This window comes from Bombus impatiens, unplaced genomic scaffold, assembly GCF_000188095.3.
Source record: "Bombus impatiens unplaced genomic scaffold, BIMP_2.2 scf_2222, whole genome shotgun sequence".
NCBI lineage: Eukaryota > Metazoa > Arthropoda > Insecta > Hymenoptera > Apidae > Bombus > Bombus impatiens.
Genome location: NT_178641.1, coordinates 801,224 through 828,847, shown reverse-complemented (window position 1 = coordinate 828,847; position 27,624 = coordinate 801,224). Strand labels below are relative to the sequence as shown.

At 39.0% G+C, this 27,624-nt stretch overlaps 1 protein-coding gene and 1 pseudogene across 5 annotated transcripts in view; one reads left to right on the top strand and one right to left on the bottom strand.

The window, feature by feature from the left end:
* Positions 1–27,624, top strand: part of LOC100748507 (putative polypeptide N-acetylgalactosaminyltransferase 9) — a 299,103-nt gene that overhangs the window by 84,682 nt on the left and 186,797 nt on the right. The window contains exon 1 of one of the 5 annotated variants that reach the window (XM_012393132.3): positions 11,248–11,513. The exons of the other annotated variants lie outside the window; for them this stretch is intronic. The gene's annotated coding sequence lies outside the window, so the exon portion shown is untranslated. Of the gene's footprint in view, positions 1–11,247; positions 11,514–27,624 lie in introns of those variants that run through there. 5 annotated transcript variants of the gene reach the window in all.
* LOC105681823 lies at positions 9,317–16,283 on the bottom strand (annotated as a pseudogene).

Genomic DNA, 27,624 nt, shown 5'->3' with positions numbered 1-27,624 from the left:
AAAAAAAAAAAAAAAAAAAATAAAAAAGTAAAAAAGAAAAAAAACGATTGCAGTATGTAGCAATAAGAACGTTTTTATTGTAATAAAAAAGAGAACGCGAAGATGGAAGTAGTTGTAAGCCGGAGTTAAAAAGCGTCGGAAAAATCGGCCGGTCATTTAATAACGTTTTTACCATCGGTTAAGAAGTTTGGCTCTGGTTCTACGTGCGAAAAAGTTTCGTTTCACGGGCATAAATCTGCATGATGACGAGGATTTTTGTAGCGGGCTCGCGTGGCAAGAAAAAAGAACCAGCAATGGGTTGGGAAAGAGTGATAGAGCGCTCGCGTCGTCGAGTTCATTAGACTTCTCCTCGTATCGTCTGCCAGCGGTACGTGCGCGCTTAAAAGGTCTGTAAAACCCAGACCAGACATGATCGATCGCGAACCATTATTTGTCGTTATAGAAGACACGCCGGCCTGCTCGCTAAGAAATCGACGATTTGTATTCCCCGGTCGTGGCCGATTAAACATCGTTAATTTTTCCTGATTACCCGCTCTTCTCGTTTAACGTGCCTTTGTTAACCTATCATATGGTTTACGTTTTTTTTTAATATGGTGTTGAGTATATTAGGTAAGTTGTAAAGTCTGGTTCAAAACTTCCGCGGCATTCATCGCCTTTCATGGAACTGTACGTTTAAGTTGCGGACAAATTTTCAATTACAGTGAATTTTACTAATCTGTGCTTCTTGTACAAATAGATAAATTGAACTAATTTTTAGCAATGTCACTCCGTTTGTAGTATACACTATCTGTTCAATTCCCTTGTGTCTATAAACAGTTACTTAATTTTTTCCAATCCATGGAAGAAATGTAACTTTAAAATCTTGTTACAGATTAAATCGTTTGGAATATTTTTGCCGGTATAATATAAGAGAACTCTACGCTTCGTTGCATGTTTCTACAGTTTATTGTATCTTAGGATTCATAGTTTGTTATGGAATCACGTAAATAACACGAGACGGAAAATTTATGATTTTTGGTTAATTCCTGGAGCGATTCGTCGTCAGATATTCGGACAATCCTGTTCGACGATTCTTGCGATATCTTCCGGTCTCGTCTCTGAAATATTATCAGCATTAAGAAAGAGAACAGAAGCGCCCCTGATAGCCATAAGTGTGATGCGACATGACTGATGAGTTCCATGTCCTTTATCACTCGCCCGTTCTTAGTTTTCCTTCACTGTGTAGTCGTTAGATTGCACGTGACATCTTATTCATTGGGTTCACCTGGGAATAGGTGCTTCTTTTAACGAAGATAGTTCCCTTCTTGGCTCTTACGAATCGCTTCCAGTTTGCGATGATCTGCAAATAGAATAAAGGATATTTATCACAGTTATACGTTTCATGGACTCAAAACTCTAAGAGTCTAGAGATTTCAAGATTTATAAATTTGTTATTTCGATTATAATGATTTAAATACGAGATCGATGTGACGGCATATAATTCTTGCCATGAACGTTAGCTACCTTTTAAAATATAGGCATACTCTAATACTAGGTTGGAAAATATAGCTCGTAATATAATTTTAATCGCAAAAAATTTCACAGAGGTAGCAAGAAATGGCTTGAAGAGGAAGCACAAGCAACGTGCTTTCGCTTTTATGGGAAAAGCTAGTTCCATTCTCTGCCTCTCTCGATCTTTATCTCACCATAGCATTATCGTATGGAACTACCTGTTAATGAACTTATACCGTATTCACATAACTCGGCTATCTTTTCCTATTCATAATTTTCAAAAACCTTTTTCAGGCCAAACTAAGGATCGTTAATTTCTCTTAATTAATCATATTAGTTATTTACATTTCATGCGTCTTTATGCGTTCAGAGGATTAACGAAGCATACAACTACACAACGGGCCTTATATATTCACATTTCATTGGATACTCCTTTTTTGTAATAAATTTATAAAATAAATTTTCAACGAACTTCTTCGCCGTTTACTTCCCACAGCTAACCGAAACCTCCATTTTTACTTCTTTCGTTGAAACATTCTTCCCTTTTTAACTTAATGAAATAAATTTCCGCTACTTACTCTCAAATTTCCTAAAATTCCAGTTAAATGAGACGCGATGTTTCTGTTCTTTTGCCATTTCCCCATGAAGCCCAGAAACCTCGAACACGATAATATATCCGTTGACCGATTGAAAAGGCGTATCAATTAGTTTCCAATAAGCAGCCAGTTGGCGCAGCGTATTCGTCGACTGGCTGGTTAATTAATAGGAGCCGATAAATTAATTCGCGCTAATTATTAACCTTGGATATTTTCGCGCAATTGCGCGACATTAAATCACCTGCGTCATGTCTCGTTGCGAAATGAAAGCTGTTGGCTCGGCCAGCGTTACACGTCACCGCCGCTACATTGTACTTTATTCATAACGACGATCGGTGTTTCCCTGCTAGGATAGACGCGTCGAATGGAAAGTAAAGTTCTGGGTAAGTGGATTTATCGAACTGAATGGTCGAACGGCAATTTATCGTGGCAGTTAATTAAACCACCGACACTAATGGGCTCGGGGGTGGAGCGTCTAATTCGGAGGGCCGTGTACGCATAAGGCACGAAGAAAGCCCAAGTAATGTCGAGGGACGCAATTAAGGTATTGGGGACGGTGTGTCGAGCTAGTCTCTGATGTTCGTGTCAGTTGAAAACGGAGTAGCTGTGTGCGGGGTAGTTCGTCAATTTAAAATTACACGATAGAGATAGAGTGGTTTTTGGCAAGTAGACCATCCAAATGATTAAGATTTTAAAGGTTCGAGAGACGAAGATATTTAAATTCAAGGGTTAAAGATCGAAGCTTTAAAATCTTGACGATATAAGGGAAGATGTATGTAAAATTAAACATTCACAAGAGTAATTCGTCTATTTTACATTAAGCGGTTTTGAGGAACGCTTGAGGTGATTCTCTTTAAGCTACGAGCACGTAGGGTATTTAAGGAATTGATACGTTATTTAAATTGAAGAGTCGAAGAGGATGATGTTTTAAAGAATTATGGATCCTTAAAAATTCGGAAGTTGGAAGATCGAAAAACTGAATAATTAAAAGATCCAAAATTACGATTTATTCTTTAGACACTTCGTTCGAGGAATCGATCCCGACGATTTAATAATACAAAGCTGAATAATCTATAGAAATGTTTTACTGCTAGAAATAACGATAAAGTTCCTTTTCTGTATGTTGAAACTAAATAGTTGCAGACGCTAACCTAACTGACGATCGAAGTTCGCCTTTGCGAATAGAATTTCTCACGTTCTTTTCACACCTGTCACGCAGAGAAAACCCCATAGCTCTATGCAGCAGCGCGTGAACCGTAGATAACCGTAGGTGCCCAGGAACAGTTTTGCAATGAACTCGTCGCGGTTTGTCCGCGTCGCTCACATTATTTGCTACGTAAAACGCGGGGACGTGAAAGGAAACGCGGATTGCAGATTGAAAGTTCGTGCTTGGCTGTCAGATCGAAGCATTAATCTTCTCACTTGGGTTTGCCCGGTGCCCATTCATTCGCGTGTCGGTGATTCCGAAAAAAATTGCATCTAAATAATGCACCTCCCACTCCGCGCGATATTCATACGTTTTCCACATTTTCTTCTTCCGCTTCTACCTCTCTTCTACTCTACTGTAGCAATGCGAAGCTTGTGGCTGACACGTAGATTAAAAAGCTAGAACTGAATCGTTAGTTATTCGAGGCGAGACGAAACGAAACAAAAAAGAATGGATATTCGTGATAATTCGAAATATTCGTGGGCGATGCCTCTGATATTTTGTCGGATTAGTGTTCAATTTGGTTTTTTCTCTGGCGAGGGAGATAGTCGGCAGGAAAAATTGGAGGCTAGGAGATGTAACGATTTATAATTGATTTGTAGTATTATACAAAATAATTCCCATTTACAATTAGTCGAACGTATTTTTTTCTACAGTTTTATTGACACAATCCGCTAAAATTTAAGAAAAATTTCTTAACAGAATGCATGTAAGGTCGAGCGTTAAAAAATTGTAAAAACCTACGTTTAATGTTTTATCAGGATTCGTTCATCGAAAAAACGAATTGTTCGTCGTGAAATTTTAGAGAGGTACTCGGTGATCTATCTCGTAGAGAGTTTTGAAGTTTGAGTCGTCTCTCGAGCGAGAGGACTCGTAGCGAAATTAAGCTTGTAGGTCGATCGATCGCCCGGAAGAGGAACGACATTCTGCCGGATGCTCTTGGCCCATTTCGCGCGCATTTGTTCCACGAGGTCCCGGCTTGGCTCTCCCCGAATTGCGTTCTAAATAATGCATCATTCGTCGGAACGTTTGGCCAGCATGAAATATGACGGACATAAAAGTGATGTAAGAGCCAGGGCTCGTTCGATCGCTGCTTCCAGGACAGCATCGGATGAAAGAGCCTCGCCAAGAAGGAAAGAAGAAAAATGAAATTCGGATGCCCTGTTCCCCATCTGGCAAATTTACTCGCCGGGAGCAACTGATGCGGATAGATGACTATGATCGTTGCATTTGTCGCAAGCTGTCTAACAACACTGTATTTCTTCCTTCGATCGAAAGAAAGTGGATTCTTCCGTCTTATCGAACGCGCCGGATAAATATAATTGCAGAGTAATTTCTTTATCTTTTCCAGATACGTTCCAGCTAGTGATTGCACGATGTTGTGAACTTTTAATTCCGTATGACGTTTCAAAGATTTCGTTGAAAGAGTCGTGCTCTACTTTACGCAAATTCTATCGAAATATTTTCTTATCTAAAAATGTAGGATGTTTAGAAACGCCTCCATGCAGAGAAATTTCGTAGAGGTAGCGACGTTTCATGAAAAATACAGGAACAAACGCATCGATAAGAAAAATACATTTTACAATGCTGCATTTTTCATGCGGTCTAAAGGAAAAAACAATTGTTATCGTAAACACGTGTGCAGTTCGAACTTAAGAACGGTGAACTCAATCTTCGAAAACGATTCTCCTTTCGAGGCGCTTGTCAGGGTCTTTGATAATAGTCAGGCTGATAGCCATGTCTGTTCAGCCGACACGGAAATTGCCAGATGCTTCTTTTTTTAAACACGCTATGCTATTTTCATTTGATTTTAAAACACGGCAGAATAGGTTACTTTCGCGATAGAGTAAAGAATTGACACCATTGTACCTTTATATTATAACTCGAACGTCGATGAAGGTAAGCATCATCAATCTTTCGCTTTTATACTCAGTTCCTTCGAGTCTTTCAAATGAATAAAAATCACAAGCAATCAATTTATCCTACCTTTGGCGACGTTTGCACTGCTCTTCTTCCATAAAGAGAGAAAGCAATCAATCAATCTGATCGCTATCAAATGATCAATTAAACTACCTGGCTCGTCCATGAATTCTTCCTCTATCAGTTGCAAGGATAATCATTCATCTTTACTGACTGGATTTAACATTTGAACACCGTGCTATTAAACTGATTATTACACTCTATATTTATACGAATAGCTGTGACAATAAGTTACGCGAATTGATTTTCTTCTATGTATCGAGATATCTTTCCTCTTTTTCTTTCCTTGGCGAGCAAACAAGTAATCACGAAAATTCGCTTTGTCAAATCGAGTAAAATTAAGTAGCAATCCTCGTACGCGTGTGATTTATCAAGCTGTGATTATCGATCAAATATTGTCACGAAGAAATCAGAAGAGAAAAGATCGAATCGAAGTGTGATCTTAGCCCTCTTAATACCTCTATAAGATTCCTTGGGGCTTCATCTCCGGTGCAGTCTCGTCTTTTGTCCCCTAAACGAACGCTTATTCTCAGCCATCTGTCTTCTATTGTTCTTGCAGCCTCCTCAATTATGACAGTGATTTAAGAGGCTCTGTTACTTGGTCGTAAAGTTAGTGCAGGTAAAACCATCTATTCCGATGTGTACAGGGGTTGAAGGGGAGGATGGGGGATGGAGGAGTCATAAATCTTGGAAGATGACGCCTGGCTTCCTTTACTTTGCTCGTTGACATCCACCGCGGCCCCTCGTCGATACTTTCGATATTTTCATGATACACGTATCGACACGCGATATCGATAGACCAACGTCCCGTGACGAATCCGATATCCGTGTCCACGGTGTTCCCGACGACTAGTCGTGATCATTTATTTAAACAATTTTGACGGGCCGCGATACTGATTTTCCGAGACGTCGCATTTTCTAGAATTTGGTTACTTTCCGCTATTTTCGCTTATTTTCTGCCGAAAAATGTTACCATTGTTCGTCTATTAAAATACGTCACGAAATTCTTCGCGATTTAGATATTTCAGAGGAAAAGTAAAGGGGTTAACGCCTCTCTCGACGATTCTCCTTGGCGCCACCATCGTTTTTACGTTTTTATCATCCACGGAATTCACACTCTCTGTAATTTTTCCGCTAAATACGTTAACTATGTTCGTCGTATTGTTTTAAGAATCTCGAGAATCCAAGCGAAGAAGAAGATCTGTCCTGGTAATTGTGTAAAGTTCAGCGGGGCGTAGGAAAGAAAGTCGGAATCTCAAACGACGATTAAATAAACACCGCGTTGTAAAGTGCTGTGAAACAAAAGGGGGCAAGACGAGGCTTCTGTCTCTCGTTCTTGTTTTTTCCTTGTTATTTGGAAAAAAGAGTAGTTTTTTTCGGGGCGAATCTACAAAGGGTCCTTGACTGCTCTTCAATGATTTATTAATTACCCAAAGGGAAGACTCGAGGAGATTGGTGGTCCGGACATGGGGAGCGAAATTAATTATGAAATTCACCTGCTGAAACGGGAATTTCTCATTAGCCGTGGAGAAAATGTACAACGATCCACTTAGTTTCCGATTGGTGATAGTGTTTTCTGCGTTTTTTAATAAAGCACGTTGAAAATAGCGCCAGATTGACGCGTCGAGAAAAGAAAGGAAAGTTCTGTCAAACGCGAATGTACGATCTAGTTGTAATCTTTTCGTTGGCTGTTCTTTGCGCAATTAAAGGCAATGAGGTTTTATGAGAAACGTCTTTTATAAGAATTTGTAATTACTCTTTAGCCATTCTTACATTGCTGAAAATATTCGCAATAACGTAACTCAAAGAGGAAAGTTTTCATCCATGAATAATGGAACACGTACATATATCACCTTTCTGCACACTTTTTGGCTTTGATATTTGATAATCCAAATTCAAGGTAGATTTACAATTGCCAAATTCTATTACCTATTGCGATGGATAATTAAACGTTTTGCCCAACTGTCTGTGAATCGTCTTACAGAACAAAGGAATCATTGGAATTTATTTATTAGCAGAGATCGATAAATGATGTCACTGCTTGATGTTATGAAATAATCGCTTTGCCTGTGCTTAATCAATTATTAATGCGAAGGTAATGCCGGTTGCGGAATGTGACGTTGCTTCTTTGAAATCCTGTTAGACGTCTCGTTAGCGCCAATAATGGCAATCCTTGTGTATATTTATTGTTCGGGATGTGGTATTGTGAAACAAAGTTCATATCGTCGAACGAACAGCCTGTTAATAGATAGTCGTTAGTCATTGACGCGTTGTTTGGTTAATAGTTCCTCTCTGGTAATTGTTTTTCGAAATATTATTAATTTATTCGCACGTTTTTCCGCGAGCTAAACGTTTCTGCAATTTAGCTTCATTGGCGATCCATTACGAGATTCAATACGTTTTTCACGTAATCCGTGGTTCGCGTAATATTCGTGCAATGTCAGAGTTCTTCGCTAAAATCTTTACGATCGAGGCTACGTCCGACAAACTAATACCAAGGCAAAGATCATGCCTCTTTTGTCGCATCAGTCTTTTATCGACTTTTATTTCTCGGTATATCACGTTACCGGCGGGTTTCGATCTACGTAAGTCTATCAATCTTAACTCCTATTCGTTTGACGTAGAAATATTCCGACTTGTCAGCTATCGATTTCGCTCTTAATCCTTGGTACATCGCTATAACTTTCAGCCCTTTCAACAATTAATAACAGTTCACACTGTGATAATAGGAATTTCGTAAAGTTTCTCCACCTTCCATTTTCGCTCGTGAATCAGACGTACGAAACTTTTCTACAATTGCACGCGAACTCCCTTGAAAATTGGCAAACAGAGAGAGAGTTCCAACCCGGATGTCCAGTCGATTCGTGTCTCGAATCGTTGGACGCGAGTTCCAACGGAACGACTCCGGGAAACTTTTCCACCCACACCGGTTACTCGCAGACCAAACGATAGGAAGCGCGCTACTTTTCCATCGAAGATTACGTTTAATCAGAATTAAGGATGTACTTGCGGAGCATCGATGATCTTCGTCTCGTTCGGCCGATTCGAGAGAGTTTAATCTGCAGGAAGACTTCTTCAACGACTTGCTCCTCCAGAGAAGCTTAAATCGTAAACGATCGATCGCAACTTGCGCGATTTTTCTTCGGTTAATATCCATCTATATTTCACCTAATTCTTCCTTCGTAAGGTATCTCACAGATAAATGTTATGCCCTTTTAAGCAAATAATACGAAATATCGAATGGAGTCACAGAAATACGAGTCTTTGATCTTAATAGCAACTTTTGTGGGAATTAAAGCGATTCTGCGAAGACAGATAGGAATTTAAGAAGCGTAGTGCTTTCGTATAGATTGAGAAAGTCGGTAAAAAATATTTAAATTACAGTAACAATTCCTGTTTTATTTTTTTTATAAAATTTGTATCGCTTTGCAACACCTTACAGTAAAGTATCACGTCGATTAGTTGGCTTCTCACGTGTCGTACGCATCCCGTTGTTGCTACGATACGAGAAGCGAATAGATAAATTTCCGTATTTATTAATTTGAAGGGAACGGATAAATCCTATTTCGATACTTGTGGCGCGAATCCCGATGACTTACGATTCCTAGCGGATGTTGTAACCAATGAATTCTAGCCGACGAATTCCCTATAGGTGGACCTGGTGTATTTATGACATCCGCAGCCCGAAAACTGCATGGAAGGAAGCAATTTGTTCGGACGCCAATACAATACCACAGTCCACGGTAATGAAACAGGGAATCGTTTTGTACGTGCAGCATGCAAACGCGCATAGCTATCCACCATTCGACTCGTTGCAATTTTTCTGTATCGCTGGTTCGCTGGTTTTCGCGTTTTCCAACTTACGCTCCAGGCTTTGATGTATCTTATTTCTATTTTTCGTCTGTTCCATGGTCAATTCATTTTTCAATTAAACGAAACTTGCGGTTCGATAGTTGTTTCTCTTTGTCTTGGGTCGCTCTTTTACAATTTATTATCGTTAGTATCAACCAGTAGTCTTTAATCCCGGTTTTTAATAGATTAATTAAGTTATCTTGACTGTCTGTTTTATACAGTCGAATGATCTTTTAAATGGTCTTGGAACTTCTGAAGACGCTGTTATGACAAATAGCTGTGTCAGTTTTATAAGCGCAATTAGAAGATAGTAGCAACGATGAAAATACGACTCAATGAACTTTCAAGTAAAAGGAGCGTGTACCAAAAAAAATTGATGTCGAAAGTTAAATTCCATCATCAGATGAGATCACAAGCGCGTGTTGTGAAATTTATAGATGTGCGCTGGTGTACACTTGTTCATCAACGTCACCTAACTATATACATCGTAAATAAGTCAAAGTACTTACGTATATCCTCTATAATTAATTCTAATCTAAGAAGAATTACGTCCTCGAACAAACAAAACCCTGCAAGAATATTAAAATTAATTACATTCAATTACTATAGAACAGTTCCCAAACGATCAAAGAACGAAGTTTCAGTTCTCGAGGCAAGTCGCTTGTAAAAACTTGAACAATTGCAGTTCCATTTGTTTACTCGGAGATCTACATCGCCAGGCGAGTCTCTATTATGTCTTTCTTGCTCTTTCGAAAGAAACGTCTCCTTGCTTCTTTCTTCTTCATCAAAGTTTGTCGTAGGAAGGAAGTTACTTGGAGACCGGTTCGTTCTAAGATAAATTACCTGCAGGCTCTTCCTTCAACAGGTGGAGCCCGCTAAGGTTTACGGTTTAATTCCAAGAAAGCGTAGGGAATGCACAGGAAGATTCCTTCCTTTCTATTATTGGAAAGATTGACGGCCGAACCGATCGTCGACAAGGTCTTGGACTTTCGACCAAAGGTCATTCGAGAGTGTTGCATTTCTCTCGCGAGAACAGGTTTTGCATATTTTGTTCAAGCTACGCCGATACTTTTCATATTATTTTCATAACAAGTTTCGTCCGTTTCTCTCTCGCTTAGCCATTTTTCGGGAATTGCGCGAAAAACGGGAATTATTCCTTACATTTTTATTTTCTTTCTTGAAATTTCTTTTTTGAATCGAGTAAAGGTATATTTTAATAAACAGATAAGTGGATAAGTTTCATGGTAGAATCGTGAATAAAACGACAGTGAGTTTTATTCGAGTAAAAATTTACAAGAAAATAATGTACGTTACAGAGAAGAGGCGTTGAATTTAAGTATTTTGTTAGAATGAGAAAAGGAAGGTGAGGGTTATTTCTTAATTTACAAACTTGCATAAAAACAGAGTACAATTGATCGTATTCTTCAATGTGAAATGGCATTCACAGGAAGCATTCATCTTGCATTAATAATTCATAAAACACATTACACATTCAAATGATTCTGTGTCCCAGACAAAAATTCACAGCGAAACTTACGTTTTTTGCCGAAAACATTTCTTTCTCCTACCTCGAACTTTTCAATTCGCTAGCAACTTACCGAATTAGTAATTTTTTACGTTCCTCCTCCTGTTACGTTACTTCTCCAAGAAATGCCATAAAAATCCCGGCTTCTCAATTTCTCCTAAATTTTAATAATTGTATTACAAATATTCCGTTAATTAATTCATAAATTACTGAAATTCAATTCTTCAATGTTACCCGTGCGTAAAATCCGCGTATCCCTCGGTCCTCGGCTCCTACCCCGTTTCTCCCTCAGTCACCAAAACAAATTCGTTTTTCCAGCTAAACTCTATTCCCCTCTTCGAACCTTAATCCCCTCTCTGGAAACGACAAATCGTCGAACAAGTCGAAATTCTTCCTCGCGATTGCTCGTAATGGATTCCGAGCAGCTGTTCGCGTCCCGTTTATCACGATAAACATATCCGCCGTGTAAAGGCCATTGCGGGCGTCTCCTTCTTCGACGAAACTTCTTCTCCTTCTCTTCGCCCTCTCCTACTACGATTCCCCGTGGCACACAGGTGTAGTGGTCGGCGTTCTTCGGCCTCCATACGCTTTCAGTTAACGCCTGGTCGTCGCCAGGTATGCCGGTTGCTTCGTGGGTCGTGTTGATCTGTGAAAGCGTATACCTGGCTCCGTGACTTGCCCCGGCTAACGAAAATCGCATTTCGTGCGCCGATTTTCGGTGAAACCGCGTGTTCTGTGAGTGATTCGGACACCCGCACTTGGAAATATCGCGTAAAAGAAACAGTTATCCTGGAGCTGCGCGTGGGTGCCTCGCTCGAAAGGATTTGAATCATCATCGCCGTGTCCATCGTTCACTGACTTTGTAAGTAATTTTTATGTTCCTTCGACTGGATTAGGGTGGTGATTAAATTTTAAAGTTTACGTTGCTTTGTAAAATACGTACCAAGTTTCATCGATTCATCATCTCGACGTACGAAAATTCCGCACGTAGACCGGAATTTTGATCGCTTTAGGATAGAACCTGTTGATTTCGTGACATTTCTGACGAGTTTTATAGATTTATTAAGCTTGTTGTGGTATATTCTCGGTGATAGTATATCTAGAAAGCAAAGATTTATTGCAACTCGGCCGAATATCGAAGTAGATAGGTGTGTTCGTTCGTGTCTCGATTAAATCGACGTTTAACACGAATCGCGACACTCTTCTTGTATCGATCCGGTTTCGATCCTTTCTCCTGGGTTTTTCTTTTATGTCGGTTATTTTAACCGATAATAGACAGAAAACGAATAGCAATGATCGTTCCTTGGGAGAGTTTGCGTTTGGCGTTTCGAATAATGACGATTTATCTTCCACGCGAAACTTTCGGTGACTTTAACGGGCCAACCAACTCAATGACACGATTTGAATCAATTTTTCCGCTCGCTTATCACGCTTCCTGTATATCGACTAACCTCGAGCGATTCGAGAATCGCGAACCTATAAAGATATGGCGAGTTTAATCGACGGCAATGATTAATGGTTTTTCATCGATGTTCGATTGTTCCTGTGTCGAATGGAAAACCAACAAACGATATTGTCGTGCTCGATATCTCAATAAAATAAAATAACGACGGACAATTAAAGGAACAAAATACAATAGCATAGCAATTGTCTAGCACCCTTCCTATTTCTTTATTTTTAACTTTCACACCTAACGATCTATTCTCGCGTTTATCATGTTTTCTCATGCGTGATTAAATGTATGTTCTCGTAGCGAACATCGTTTTATCTTTTGCCTAATTAAATTCACCTGCTAATTAATGCAAACTTACTCTTCGTACGTATATAAAGCAAGCTGATTATTTGCCAATGATATTTCTGGCTGTGTAAAATACGGTTAAACATTTTTCGACATAGAAACATTTGGCTTAACGAAAGAGAATCCGGTTTATCCGAATAAAGTCGTTTGACTGCGAGTTTCTGCGAGTTTTGTCGGTTATTAAAAGAAAAAGAAGAAAAAAGATACGAGTGAATTGGTGAGTTTACTATACATATTTCTTACTGTTATCGTGACAGCCGTCACTTTCCTCGCGGTCTAAACAGGTTTTAACAGAAAACGACGCATTAAAATTCATATTAACTGGGACGCCTTAGAACGGTTCCATGTAGAATTCGGAGATTTCGAGAAGAGCACGAAGGGAATGTTTTGGTTTGATAAACGCTTGTCAAGGCAAAAAGTTGTTTTGCCAAGAGAATGAACTCGGTTATGGAACGATTCATCATTCGTAGACTAGAACGTAGTTTGGAGTTCGAAATCATATAGAATCGTGTTGCCGAGCGGTAAACAGACTCCTGATAAAATACTCGGACGATATGTTTACGCTACAAATTCATTAATAATATCTAGCAAATATATCTTTATGACTTATAGAACTTAAAGGTAAATCAAACATTTTTCCATTAATTAGCTTCAAGTATCACAACATGAAATGTTCTTTATCTTCTGAAAAATTACCTGTCGTTGTTACCATTTTTCTTTCCAATCGACACGTAATTATCAGCAGACGTAACGAGTTTTATATTTAGATGATATATCGAGCTTTGGTATTATATCTCAGATTAATTAATTACTTGTCTAATGACGCAACTTTGAAACACGTAATTTCTAAGTTAAGCGAACGTTATTCTTTTTTAGCCTATATTTCCTTATATCGATAAATCACATCAAATTTACCTTAAATTCGTTTAGGTCAGTTTAGAAGTTTCTTAAGAATCATTTCTATACGCTACGAAGGCCTCAGTTTTTGGCTTGTTTATTATTATGTCGATATATCGGATAAGTCCCGAGAGGCGATCTCTCGTACCACGATGAACCGAGTCAAACGAAATTCTTCCCATATCGAACGCCGATACAAAATTCTCCTCGTTCCATTCATTCGGATCATGTACAGATATTAAAGAATCAGCTGGCGATCGTAGGCGAACGGAGAATTGTAATTCGAAGGTTCCTCCACTGGCATTCGACTTCCTCCGTTGGCATCCGACTTCCTCTGTGCGCACATGGTGTCTGGTGATGTAAAAGCACGCGATAAATTCGCTGAAAGCGCGTGGAAAAGTATCGAATGGGTATTTCAGTTGGAACGCCACGCTCTCTGTACCTGAAACGGGAGCTTGCTCGTCATTCTATGTTTCTCCGTTTTCAATCGTCGTTCTGTTGACGTAACGACGCCCACGCGAGCCCATAAACGGCCTATCCGGTTCGATTATTCGATAGACGAGCCGATGAGGCGCGTTTAATCCGCGGGACACTCGTATTGCTCCGTTTGATCAGTCACTTTCACAGTTTATATAGATATGTTTCTTTCTAATGGGACAGGGATTTTAAAAGGAACTAATTAACCGTATCACATTTGCTTTGACGTACGGCGATGTTTTCTTTTGTCTGAGAAGCGTTTGAAAAGCTTCTGGTTATTAGATCCTGTGATTCTTACAATTACTCAATTGGTCGCGTTAGCGATAAGTTCCCCTATGGATTAGAATGTACGATTTAGAAGACGCCGATGTCAATGAATGTTGTTGGTCTCGATCGAGCGATTAATTGCTTCGTAAATACGTCGATGAACGAACCGTCTTACGAATTAAGCTTGTGGTTGTTTTGATTTGCCGACGCAGAGGAGAGAAGCAAACGAGACGAGTGGCTGTTTGTCTTGTTGGAATTATTAATCGCTTTAAGTACATCGATGATTATTATGACTGAGGGAGGTCATATGAATTACAACGTTTGTAGTTGTTTCGATTTCGTAATGAGAAGAGATAGGAGGTGAATATTTCTTAACATCTTTTCAAGTATTAATAGCTTTATAATAGACTGTAATCTGATAAGCGTAGTAATATGGCGAATACATCTTTACTCGATGTCAATTAAAATAGATTTCTAGATTAAATTTAATCTAGTGCCACGTTTCATTCGATTGCAAAATGTTTGCACAAATAACGATGCAAATCGATGCAAAGACTAAATAAGTATGAATGTAAGACATAAGATATGCCGATGTATGCTTAAATAAACTCGAGATAACATTGAACTTGTTAATTCTAGGCACGTGAGATAATTTCTCACAAAAGAAGGTAGGCAGAACACTCTATATTCAAACGAGTTACAATTTCAATACTGTTGCTTTCTCGAATCGGCACAAAATAACATAAAGTTTGGAGCTGTAGAAATATTGTTAATGATCAGTACGTACATTGTTCTTTTCTTTCGTTGAAAGGAATGAGCTCTCACGTAGTGGAATGATAAAAGAGGAATATGTTTCTTTATGTTCTTCGCGGGTTCTGTGTTCCTTTCTATAGAAAATATGCGCTCCGTTTGCAGAGAATAGAACAAGAGAATATGCAATTGTCATTGTACAGTTACTATGGTAAGCGTTTGAAACATTGCAAAATAATTTTCTCATTTGTTTTATTTTTTATATTTTTAAAACTGAAACGTTTGAATGTTTTGATTTCAACCGCGATCCTGTTATTGCGCAATTATAATACGATATTTTATAACGACGTGTAAAATATATTGTACTTTCTCTATCGATCTGTGAGTCATGCTATTAATGCATTCCATCACGTGAGTCGATCTTTAGAACCGCTCTAAATTCACCATCGTACTTATTTAAGATCATTTATATCATACCAAATAAATTTGCAATTATATTCGATCGAAACTTAATTATGTGATACAACGTGAAACTTCCATTTACCATTTACTTTCAACGAAGAAGATAACGTGAAAAGATATTCTTTTAATTATTATTACTATTTATTCTCTATACACAAATACGTGTATGGGTTTGCGCATATAGGACATAAATCTTATTTGTAACATATAAACCATTACGACCAGTATCTAACGTAAATTAATGTAACCTGACTTAATCCTATAGAAGCAGCATAGGAGAATATCTTTTATTTATTTATAGTAAAATTAGAAACTACGTTCTTTTAACAGTACCATTCCTGAGGTACACAGAAATTCTCTCGTTTCTTCTGCCTTCTGCTCTCTAATGCATTATGTATATTTCAATTTCATTCCCAAATATTCTCACAGTTTAATTATTTCAAAGAATTGTTTCAGCCAGAAAGAAAGAAAATTCATATTCCTCATTGCATAATGAACTCTCGTATCTCCACTATTCATCCCAAGCTTCATTTGCAATCAACCCCATAACAACCTCGCATTCTTCGATCCCGAGTCTCTATAATTAATTTCTGCCACAATAGCACGACTTGCCAAGTACAAGCAAAAAGCAAACAATTCAAGCCCATTCCGCGTCTGACTCGTCACCCTCGAGAACCGAAAGATCATTTCCCTTGCTTACCTGGGAAAAGACCATTAATCCGGGACGACTGCGTCCCAAAACACAGCTCACGAAATGCCGAGAATTATTCATCGTCGTTTCCTCCGCTTCGAATTCGCGCGTGCCTGGAATGTCGCGGAAAAACCGGACTGGAATGCCTGGTCGTCGATTCGTCGAGATTCGCACGGCGACGAAACTCGCGTTTCGACGCGAGGAATGCTTCTAGCGGCGTGTTGATTGCGCTGCATTCGCGAATGCGCGTCGTCGCAGCGATAAATAAGCCGCTTATGCCGTAATCTAATCCCAGCCGGAGCCGAGGGCTTTCCAGGCGTATCCGTCGAGCGTGTACGCGTGTTCGCGCAGAGAAGATTGCCGGCGATAAGGCTACGGGAACCCAGTTGAAACGTGGAAACGCTCCAGTCGGATCCTAACGATCGTGCTATTTTCTGGGTAGATAAGGGTTTGGTTTTGGGAAATGGAGTTTTGGCAGAGAATGTTATATACATTTTCGTCGTGTGTGCACACGTTGCGGGATTTTGGGATCTTCTAATATACGGTGACTCTTATTAATATTTGGATACCAAGGTACTCTAGGTATTATTCCTTTGTACATTTATCGTTTTATATATTTATTTTGATTGAGTGCATCGAATAGATAAAACTTATCTTTCTACTATCTAGAATACCAGTGTTTTAACAAAACACTATTTTTTTTTTTTTTTTTATAAAACACCAGTACTTTTAACGTTTTATCAAAACACGTTTTGTAGGTAGTAGAAAGATAAATTTTATCTATTCGATATACTTAGCGTTTCCAATAGAGATAGATAAAGAGCGAATAATGGGGAAATATAAAATCTCAAATAATCGGATAACGCGCAATGTTACGTTGAATTTGTATATTAATTTCATATGTTCTAATGCATAAGTAATTTGCGAAAAGGAGAAACACGATGTTGGCGTGTTGACACGTCATTTAGAAAGAGGATATCCTGTAGACTCGATTGGAAATAACAGATTTCTTTTCCTCGCTTTGGTGCTCTGACTTTGATTTCTTTTTCCCTCCTGTCGGTTGCTTCAGAACGCCGCAATACTTACGTTTTTTGTTGCGTTGCGGTGAGTCTGTTACTTCGTAATCCGATTATAGCCTGACAAATTATTAAAAACGATATCGTTACGACGATCGTATAAATAGCAGTGTTTTATCTTTCACGAAAATTGTTAACGTTTTTGTTGCACGTACGAATACCGATTACATTAACTTTTTTACGCTCGATGTTTGCAAAAACGCAACATGCGTTACTAACTAATGGAAAAGCAATTTTTCTCGCAGTTTAGAAAACGCATTCGGCCCTGCAAAAGTTAAAGGGATATTAATTAAATGGATTAATCTATCTGCCTATATTTGCGCAAGGAATAAATTATCCGAGGAAGTACACGCGCCGAATATGTTCTCGAATTATTTGTCAGGGTAAATTAAGCAAACCTGGTCGTTGACCGGAAAATCTTCGATTTCTCCGGCTAAAATCGAGGTACTCTTGCTGGTTTTATAGATAGATTGCTTTCCGCGACTATCTGTTCTCTGCATTGCCGCGCACTGATTGGAATCCGTCCAATTAAAGCAATACTCGCGGATATACGGTTCCAATACGCGTAGGAAATATTATTTGAAATATTCCCGCTCCGCGTCGTCGATTCCAACAACTTATATCTGTTCGATTTCGTTCGAAACTAATATTCCGATAGAGCGTATCATCTCGCGAGGAGCTCGATAAAAATACGTCTGAAAGCGAGTTCCAAGTTCTTTCTCGCTTAAGCGAGGCTTATATCTTCGTTTTACATATACTATCCCATTGTTTTCTCGTTGAGAAATATCTATGGACGTAGTATGATTTTTTACAACACAGTGAAATCGTACTGCAAACAGTATAAAATTTTATATTTTCGCCTTTTTATATAACGTCTTTTTATTAACGAGCGATGCAGATAATGACCTGTCTACAATTTTTCGACGAAGAATTCTGCTTGAAAAGCTTTCGCCGGTCGCTATACTTTTAAAATTTTCGATCCTGAACGTTTAATCCTCTGTTGTTTCTCTTCAAAGAGAATTCTTTCTCTTCAAATTCTTTCAAAGAATTTAAAAAGTACCGTACGTCGTAAAAACGTATCCACGAAGCAGTTAAAGGCTCGACCGATCTAGCCTCCATTGGAAAAGAGTTTCTGGAAGAAAATATTCGCACGTACTCGAGGTACTTCGAGTGTATCGTGATCGTTGGCGACGATATCGCCGTTCGTTTCGGTTTACCCTTTGCGGTCATCCAAATTTGCATTTTTCATCGATGAAACATGGCTACAAGGAAGAAACGACAGTTACATTTACAACTGGTAAGGAAAGAACGTTTCATCTGGAGTTTATTACGCGATGTGGAACCAGGTTTGCGTTTTACGAAGAAATTGTTACATCGCAACGGTGGCTTTACGATATTCGGATGTCGATAGGTATCGAACACCAAGACGTTGTCGCTACGAAATCGAACTTGTTTAAGAGAGTTTGCTATTTGGCAAATTCTTCGTATTGTTCGTGACTTTGAGGAAGAGCAGAAGTCGTCGACATTGGAATTTTCATTCCTTTTCATAAAGTGTCTAGTTTTAAAGCAGCTGCGAGAAAATTTCGATATGTTCTAAATGTAATATGTACATAGTTACAGTTAAATGGCACGTAACGAACCGTAGAAAATTTATTTGCCTATAGCGTTTTTAAGCTGTTGCTAACGTAGAAGTCGTTAGAATGCTAGAGCGGTGCGCGATACGATAGGTTGATTAAGTATTCTAGCATGAAGTATGATATACGATGTAGTAATTTTGTGTACTTGTAAAGTGATAAGACATTCGAGAAGAGTGTTTTGTAAAGACGACTTATCGTCATTTTACGATAAAGCTACTGTTTGCAATAGAAATAAAAATAGACAAACTATTGGAGCCGATCGAAAAAATTACAAACCTTTTTCGTACACACGTATATAGGTATTTCGATATATTTTGTATCGTTCGAGCGGAAACTAAAATTTGAGAAAAACGGAACTAAAGATTTTGTTCGCGAACAAAATGTTAAAGTTCGATTTGCAGGCGTGTAAATTGGACAAACTAATCGTATAAACGTGCATCGGACGATTGCCTGGTTCAGCCTCACCAAACGGTATCTCGTGTCCAAGCAGAAATAGATAATTGATGTTGACGCAGTGCGGCTTGTCTTATCACTCGGTGTTCCGTTTATCGTATCGATTTGCGAGTAAAACTACAGCAGAAATGATTCACAAACACCGAAAGGTACACGTTCACGCGTGAGAAGAGTGTTTTCTCGTGTTTCATTATTTTTTCGATTGAGAATTGTTATAAACACAGAGCTATCGATTTACTTTTATAGGTATTTAATGTCACTGGCAACGTAATAGGATTTTATTACGTAAAAAATATAGATACAATCAAGATTATCGTTAATTGTGGGCTGAAACAAAAAGCTCTATTGTCATTTTATTATATCACGCTATTCTTGTAAATAGAAAGAATGTTACTTGAATTGTAAATATATATTGGGAAAATCGTTTCATGTTTGCAAAAAAAAAAAAAGATTTTTTTTAAACGGTGCTATATAATTCGGAATTCCTACCATTGATAGCAATCAAGATACTACTATCATAACGTAATGTCACAGTAGTTCTATCACGTGCTATTTGCTTGTGTTACGAATAGATCTTATCGTTGTTTCTTGACACCTTTTATCGCGACTAATTCTGATAAAAATCGTTATCTCGTCTTCTTTATTAAATTTTTGTCTCCTCGCACGTTTATCTTCAGAGATGTCGATCTCTCGATACCAAGTCGAATTACAATGTTAATCGCGATAACGATAGGTAAAATCATTATCAGAGAATCGTGACAATGTGCTCTTGGTGCCACGTATCAGAGAATTCGCTATGTTTCAAATTTATGCTAATACCACTTATAATTATCGATTTAATATTCATATAATAGCGTCGTTACATCGATTGTTATTTGCATTTTGCTCGCTACGTGGATAACGTGTTTAACTATTTAACTTAACGCGTCAGTTTCACGGTAGATTCGATTTTATATGGTATAAATATATTTTCTAACGCGTAACGTTATCAGTTCGAAGACTTTTGCATTAATTGGCGGACAGGAGTTAAAGGAGAATGTTCATTGTATCGTCCAGTTCGTACATTTACCAAGTTCGCAGCAAATCTTGTTAATCTCTTCCGTGTCAGCTGAGATTTCCAAATAGTAGGCTTATTCGCCGTAGATATATTCAATTGTTCAGCACCGAAAATAACATATTTATCATCCCCAAAGAGAAAGAAACCATGGCCCTGTTTCTTCAACACTTGACACTATTCCCCGTACATTCCAACGAAATACTATCGCAAATACTCTACCGCAAGCATCACCATATTTCTTCGTCTTTTATTTCGCGGTTACGAACGAAACACCGAGCAATTCTCTCGATAATGCAAGATAACGGTGTACGTCTGTCGAACAGGTGGTTCAATAGATGGTAACGGCAAACTATAATACGATCAAACCACACGATTCGATGTGGGAAATACACATGCATCGCGAAGAATCGAGCGAGGCTGTACACCGTACCGTGCCTTGATTTTATTTATTTCTCGTTTCTGATCGGTCTATCAAACGGCACTAATTGCATTTCCAGGCTGCGCGTTCGAAATGGGTAGCCGAATGCGTCTCGCGGAGACGACACGGCCGTGCGGATCAATTTGCTCGCGTAGAAACAGGGATTATGGTCTTAATTCCCCTTCGAATTGCCTCTGACTCGGAGACTGACTCTCGAACGTCGTGCACCTTCCAGCTCGAGCGTGACACGATCGATAGAAACGCGATGCACATTTTAATGGACCCCGTACTCTGTCGCGATTAAGACCGGTCGAGTGTTGACGAGCTTGGTTAGAGAACGTTTGTGTCTTTAAATGGTGATTCGCTTGTGCGTAGGTTGACTCACTTTTGTGAGAAAATTAGAAATATTGGAAAAATTAGAAGTAGACGAATGTGGTATGTAATATCGGATGAGACATGATTTTCGATTGGGCAATTTTATTAGGGATCCGTCTGATCGGATTACAAGTTGACGTAGTAAGATTACACAACATTGAAAAAGTTTATTATCGTCGATTATTTGAGGATTGTTAATGTTAATAAATTACATTAGTAATGTTGCTAAATCGGTGTCAGAGTGCTTTTGTATAGCAATGTCGTTGCAAACGCAAACAACGTGTTTCGCGTGGGAAAACTCTCCGAATTTCTCCGCAAACTCAATAAAACCAAGTGGTTCGTAACAAGTACTCTTATCGAATACAATAGTATCTACCATAACAAGTGAAATTTTAGAGAGTTCAAGTATCCCCTGCATATGTTTGTAAAACAGAAGTACTCTAAAAAGTACGAGTCTCACTCGAAACGTGAAATGTTCCACGCAACGAGAGCTTTCGCCCAAGTTTCTACTCGTATAATGACAAAAATTACCACCGTTACCAAGAGTCTCGCAACTGATATTCCATCGATCGTCGTCCAAAATTTCGTTAACCTACCGAAATTTCCATTCTTTGTTTCTAAAAGTTCAGCGGAAAAATACATTAATTAGGAATGTAATTTATCGAATGTTACAGGGCATTGAGAATATTCTAAAAAATAAATCTCTTAATTTTTAACACAACCGCACTTTACAAATACTAATTCCGTATGAAAACTAATATCATCCAAAGTTGTTCATTCGAAAAATTTCAACCGCGATACCGTGACTTAAACTATAGCCCACTTCTCGAATAAACGAATGGACACGACAGATCCAGATGGAATAATCGGCTATATTTTTAATAAATTTAGCGAGAAAACCCCTGGAAAAATATTCGAATCTCGATGCATTCGTCCGCGTCTTTGATGGTGAAGCATCGAGCGTCGCATCGTTGACTCGATCCGCTCAGATATTCCTCTTTGTACGAACGTTGGGCTAGCCGAGGCCGTAGTTTTCTGCTCCGTTTCGTTCCGTGGAAGGACGATCGCCGCAGTTTTTCGCATTGCACGGTGTCCTTTGAAACGATCCATCCGTCTACCGTTGCCACTGCGGAGTCTCGTCTCTCTCCTCCGGGCCGGTTTCAGTTTCTGGCTGATATCCAAAAAGCCGTAGCCCTTTTGCTAACTTTCGCCCATCGCGAGGCTCTGTCCTTCTGTTTTTCCCCGGCTGTGGCTCGTTCGTGACATCGAGTGACCGGATTTATATCCACGGAGAAAATGCCTAGTCTCTCTCGTCGTTTTAACTCGAGCTAGTTGCGCGTTTTAGTTGTTTGTTCCAACAGAGGTTCCCCAGACAGAGGTTCGACGACTCTCGCTTCGGACTTCTCTCCCTCGTGGTAGTTGGCGGTTTACTGCGGCGATTCTTTCCTTCCACACGAGTGGCGAATTTATGCGCCGCCAGAGCGGAGGCAGCCAGGGAAACGTCCGCGTTAGGAGAATCGCGTTCTCGATAATTCTCGCTGATTTGTCGTTCGCCTTCCGCACGTGTGTTTATCGGGGCTTGTATCGTCTGACGTGTTCAGGGCATAATTCATCGGAATTTTTCACAGTGGATGCGCGATGCTGGATATCGAAACGAATAACGAGGAAATAGGGGTTCCTTGGCCTCTTTAAACACGGCTGTCGTCGGTAGACGTCGAAACGACAATTTTATGAAACATCGCTGTCAAATCGACGAACGATATTAAAATTTTAATCGAGCTTGAGATGCGGCGAATCGTTTATCGGCCACTCAACTTGATATTGTATTTAGCTTTGTCATTTCCTTGCATTCGCAGGGATTTATGGAAATCAACTCGTGCTTAAACAGTTAATGAGAATATTCTATCGAGAATTTCATTATTGGAGTTGATTAGTTGGATTCCAGAGAGATATTTATCTTATCCTTGGTCCTGTTCCTCTTCTGAAAATGAAGCGCGTAATTTCTATAGATACTATTTAAGTATAATATCCAATAATGACGATGATAATCGCTGTGCTCCAGACACTGAAATGGAGTTTTCGTAGCAAACGTAATTCATGTTTACCGTGGTTGAATTACCGGCATCGTGAGCGTGATTGGATATTATAAAGTTTAAACACGTTATAATTAATTGTAGCGTTCGTACGTGTAATGCGAACGAAGTTCCCGTTTATTAGTATGCAAGAGATTTTCACTTGTGCTTCCATATAACGCGTCAGGGCAATAACTAGCGAAATAACGAAATAAATGTCTACTTTAGTCGGTTGGAATAAATTTCCAATTATCTACCGAAAGATAAGAGTTCGAATTTTTAATCAGAATTATAATAAACGTTGTCACGATTCCGAGTAAATTGATATTTTTGAAACTAGATCCTTTAGGAATATTTGTTAAGAAAATGAAGAGAGTAGAAAATGAACGTTTTCGAAGGTCGGCGGTAAATTATCTCTACGGCAATTATTAGTTGCCCGGCTTAATTTGCTATTCGCATAAATATTAAAATAGTTTAGACCGAGCGAAGGTCGACTTGTTATCGTAACTAGCTTTTTTTAAAACTCTTCCTTTAACCTTAGAATAGGAAAAGAATAACGTCCTGTTTTGCGCATGGTAAACCCGACCTAATCTTAATTATTCCTAATCTCTTTTACATTTGCAAATTAAACACCAAGCACTGGCGCACTTTTAATTACTCTGCTCGAATGCATCTTCCATCTAAATCCCCATCTTCGCGATTCGAAACGAACTTCCGAATCGATGGATTTATTGATCGTTTCAGACGATAGATACGGTCGGGATTATTTAAATGGAGCAACGTTACTAGGCGATTACCACTGCGGTCTCGCTAATTGCACATCTCGATGATACGCTTTCGTAGCAGCGGAAAGATCGCGGTTCCGAAGTCCCTTGGCGAAATTTCGCCGCTAATAAACACCGTGATCCGTCGACGCAACCTCGATAATTGGCAGATATTCTCGATTCCGCCAAAGAGCCGAGCGTTCTCTAACGTTTTCGATGCAGCGTGCGTACGTTGGTTTGCGAAACCGCGAAACGATATGGCCATTATTTAGACAGTGAATTAGTAGATCGTCGTTCGCACGCTCGAAAAGAGAGCACATTGCGAAATCACGTGAAAGATGTCTCTTAAATCGAGTAGTCGATCGACGATCGCTGAATCGTAAATTAACATCGATTTATGGTCTTGGAAATTAATACAGTTGTCGATCTTCCTTATCAGTGGATCGTGTCATAGCGATGTAATACGCCGCAGAGTATCACCTTAAATTCGCAACATGGGCGAAATTCTTCAAGTTGCCTCGTAGCGTAGACTTTCGTTTTGTATGTTCTGACAAGCATTTCCATTGTAATTCCATTTTTCATCGACCGAGAATTGCATATAATGGAGTATTCAATTAAGATTTTCAATTTGTACGTTCTAGTTGCCTGATTCTTAATCTTGATCAGCGCGTTTGATAATGAAGGAATATCGAAACACGTAGTTCTGCTATTAATTCCATGCGCTTGCACAGTAGCGTTTACGTAACGGGGAACAACAATTTTCCTAACGTTCTAGAAAGCTTAAGAATATAGTAAACTTCCAGTTAGAATGCGCATCGGGGAAAGAATTCTGTATCTTATCGTATTCAAATAGTCGAGTGAATGCGCACGCGACAATGACTGGCAATTGTTGGGAGAACGAATACGCGCATCTCCGTGAAAGCATCTACCGAAACTGTTAACGCGGGTAAGTAGCGGTATTTATCGATCTTGGTCTTTTCTCTTTCCCTTTACGCGATATACGAATTGCATGAACTCGAAACTTGGCCGATACTTGACGAAGACTGATGAATTCCATTCATGGCGTTCGAAATTGACTTCAGGGAACTCGAAGTCAACTAAGTCTCTTGATTCACCGTGTGTTGCCAAATTGCACTTAACTTTCCCGCCATTGAGTGTTCTGAATGGCGAAAATAGGGAAATGGAGGCGTATTCGTGTTGTTCAAAAGATAAATGCCTTTTATTTTTTAATGCTGACTGTATCGAGTTTATCAGCGGTCTTTTTCGTTGCATTCGTATATTCGCTATTGTAAATTTTCGCGTATTTTATGGATATATCGATTACGAAGCTTTTTATTCAGTAATATTTCATTTTTTCTCGAACACGAGAACCAAGTAACGATATTTCAACGAACAACGATTTTTCTCTTATTTTTAGCACATCCTTTATATAAAATATTCGAAATAATACGTTTCTCCTAGTAGGATTTTTATCGTATTTAGAAAAAAATTCAATTATTACGGGAAAAGTAAAAATGTTAAATCTTTGTGCTCGTTTACTTAAAACACTCGAAAGAAAATGTACATTTTTCTTTAATGGAATCTTCGTCTTATCATCGAAAGAGATCGATTCTTCTGAAAGGAAATCAATTATAAAGAGAGCGAAAATTCCATTAACTAGTGGAGCATCGTCAAGAAACATACAAAGAAATCTTTTCCTCCGAAGAAATCACGCTCCCACGATCACGGGGATAATAACTTCGACCATAGTATTTCCATCGAAAAGAAATTCGCCCGAAAAGAATCGAACAGAGACGGAGAAATAACATTGTAATTTAAGAAATCTCGTTTGAAGATCGGCGATGGGATCTCGGATCGATCTGGGGCACAGGGGCAAGAAGGAGGACGAAAACTCCTCGAGTAAATAGAAACTGATGAATCTCGGCTCGGTTAGAATCGTCGCGAGTAACATTCATTGAGATACGGGGGTAGGGGGCTCGAATTAGTTTCCGGCCTCTTCAGCTGTTTTTAACGAAAGCAATTTCCTCGAAAGCAGCGACAAGCTTCGACGAAGTTGTTGGGCGAGGTCTGGCTACGCGGGCTGTTGCTTGGATCGTGGAAAACGTCCTTTTTATAAAACCTGTCGCTTTCATAATATGCTAATGCCGCTCGCAGAAAAATTCGATACCGTGAAAGTACGCGAGAAATTTTATGTGACGGGCCACCAGTGCGGTTTCGCTTTTCGAAGATCAAAAGACCGCGTTGCATAGTTGCTGCAGCAGCTACTTTTTGTTTTTTCTACGTAAAAATCATCTGGCGGATGTGCTCGAAAAAAATGGAGAATATGTTAAATTTCTCACGATATTCGTTTTGTTCTTAGTTAATTTCGTTCCCTCGTTAACTCTGTATTTTTTTTATTAACAATCGGTGTTATTTGCTCGATTCGCGTTTTCGTGATGGAAACTCTAGATCGACGGTACGAACGATATTTCCTATCTCCTAAAGGTTACTCAGGTAGAAGAATAACTGTTGTAATAAATACCTGAAGTAGTCGCTATTGTTGTACCCGCTAGCTCTCAGAATCTACTTGGTTGATCTAAACGATTATGTCTCGCCAGTTCGTGGATGTGATTTTCTGTGGCAACTTTACGTCGTCTGAATTCTCTTGGCTCGATAAGCGCGTACGATAATCGCATGCGAATTCAACGAATTATTCTTGGATTATGAATCGTCGTATCACGGTGTACTTTAGATAAATATAACTTTGGACCGATGGTAACAATTTTTCAAGTTTTCGATGTCATAATAATACGTTGATAGCATCTTACACGTAGCGTTTTACGTTCTACTGCATTTACATAAGAAAAATACGAAATGAATTTTGTCAGAGATTAAGATGCGGTCATTAAAGACGACGCGGGAATTTAGAAAATTTAGAAATCCAGAGACTCTTAGATCGTAGAAATTTCTCGTAGATACAGCATCTAAAAAATTATCTATACCTATATTTTCTACGATCGTATATTTTGATGAAATCGAAAACGTAGTCCCTTTGCCGAGTTCTTTGGGTTTCACCTCTTACTTTGATCTCTAATTACACGTAGACGCCCTTCGTTTTAACAGTTTGTTTCGAAGTGTTTACCAGAGGTTTCGTTTCAATTTTTGTCTTCGCTTTTTCGTTTGAGAGGCGTTTGCGTTGCAACGTGAATTTCCCGCGACGAGAAAGATCTTTACCGGTCCATTAACGAGTCATTCTTCTCTGTTTCAATGAATAAAAAAAAGAAAAAAGAAAAGAAAGGAACAGGGCAAAGAGGAAAAACGAAACGACCGAGACCGAAGAGGAACAAACCTCGGCGATCATTGTTTCGTTCGTTTATTCATGAAATCCATCGAGCGAACCGGCGTCACCGTAAGAAAGCGAAGTTTGTAATTAAATCGAGAGTCGTTCCGTGATATCGTTTTCATCTCTCCAATTAATTTTACGTTCCACTTGACGAACACTCGTCCTTTCGAGGCCTTTAATTACCGTGCGAGCTCGATAATTACAATTTTTCGTGTTAAGGTCGCTGAATCGAGTCGCTCGACGGTATCCGGTTTGGCCAAAATTTTTCTAATTAACAAGATTCGAATCCTTCGACGATCTTGTCAAGATTCTTCCGATCCAATGTTGCAATTACAACTGGAGAAGAAGATGCTTTAACTACCCCGAACTTTAAAATGACGAGGGAGGAAGCCTTCGTTCGACCGTAGGTATTCTTCTTAAGTTTATCGAGTCGACTAATGAAAGAAGTTTGTGTAAT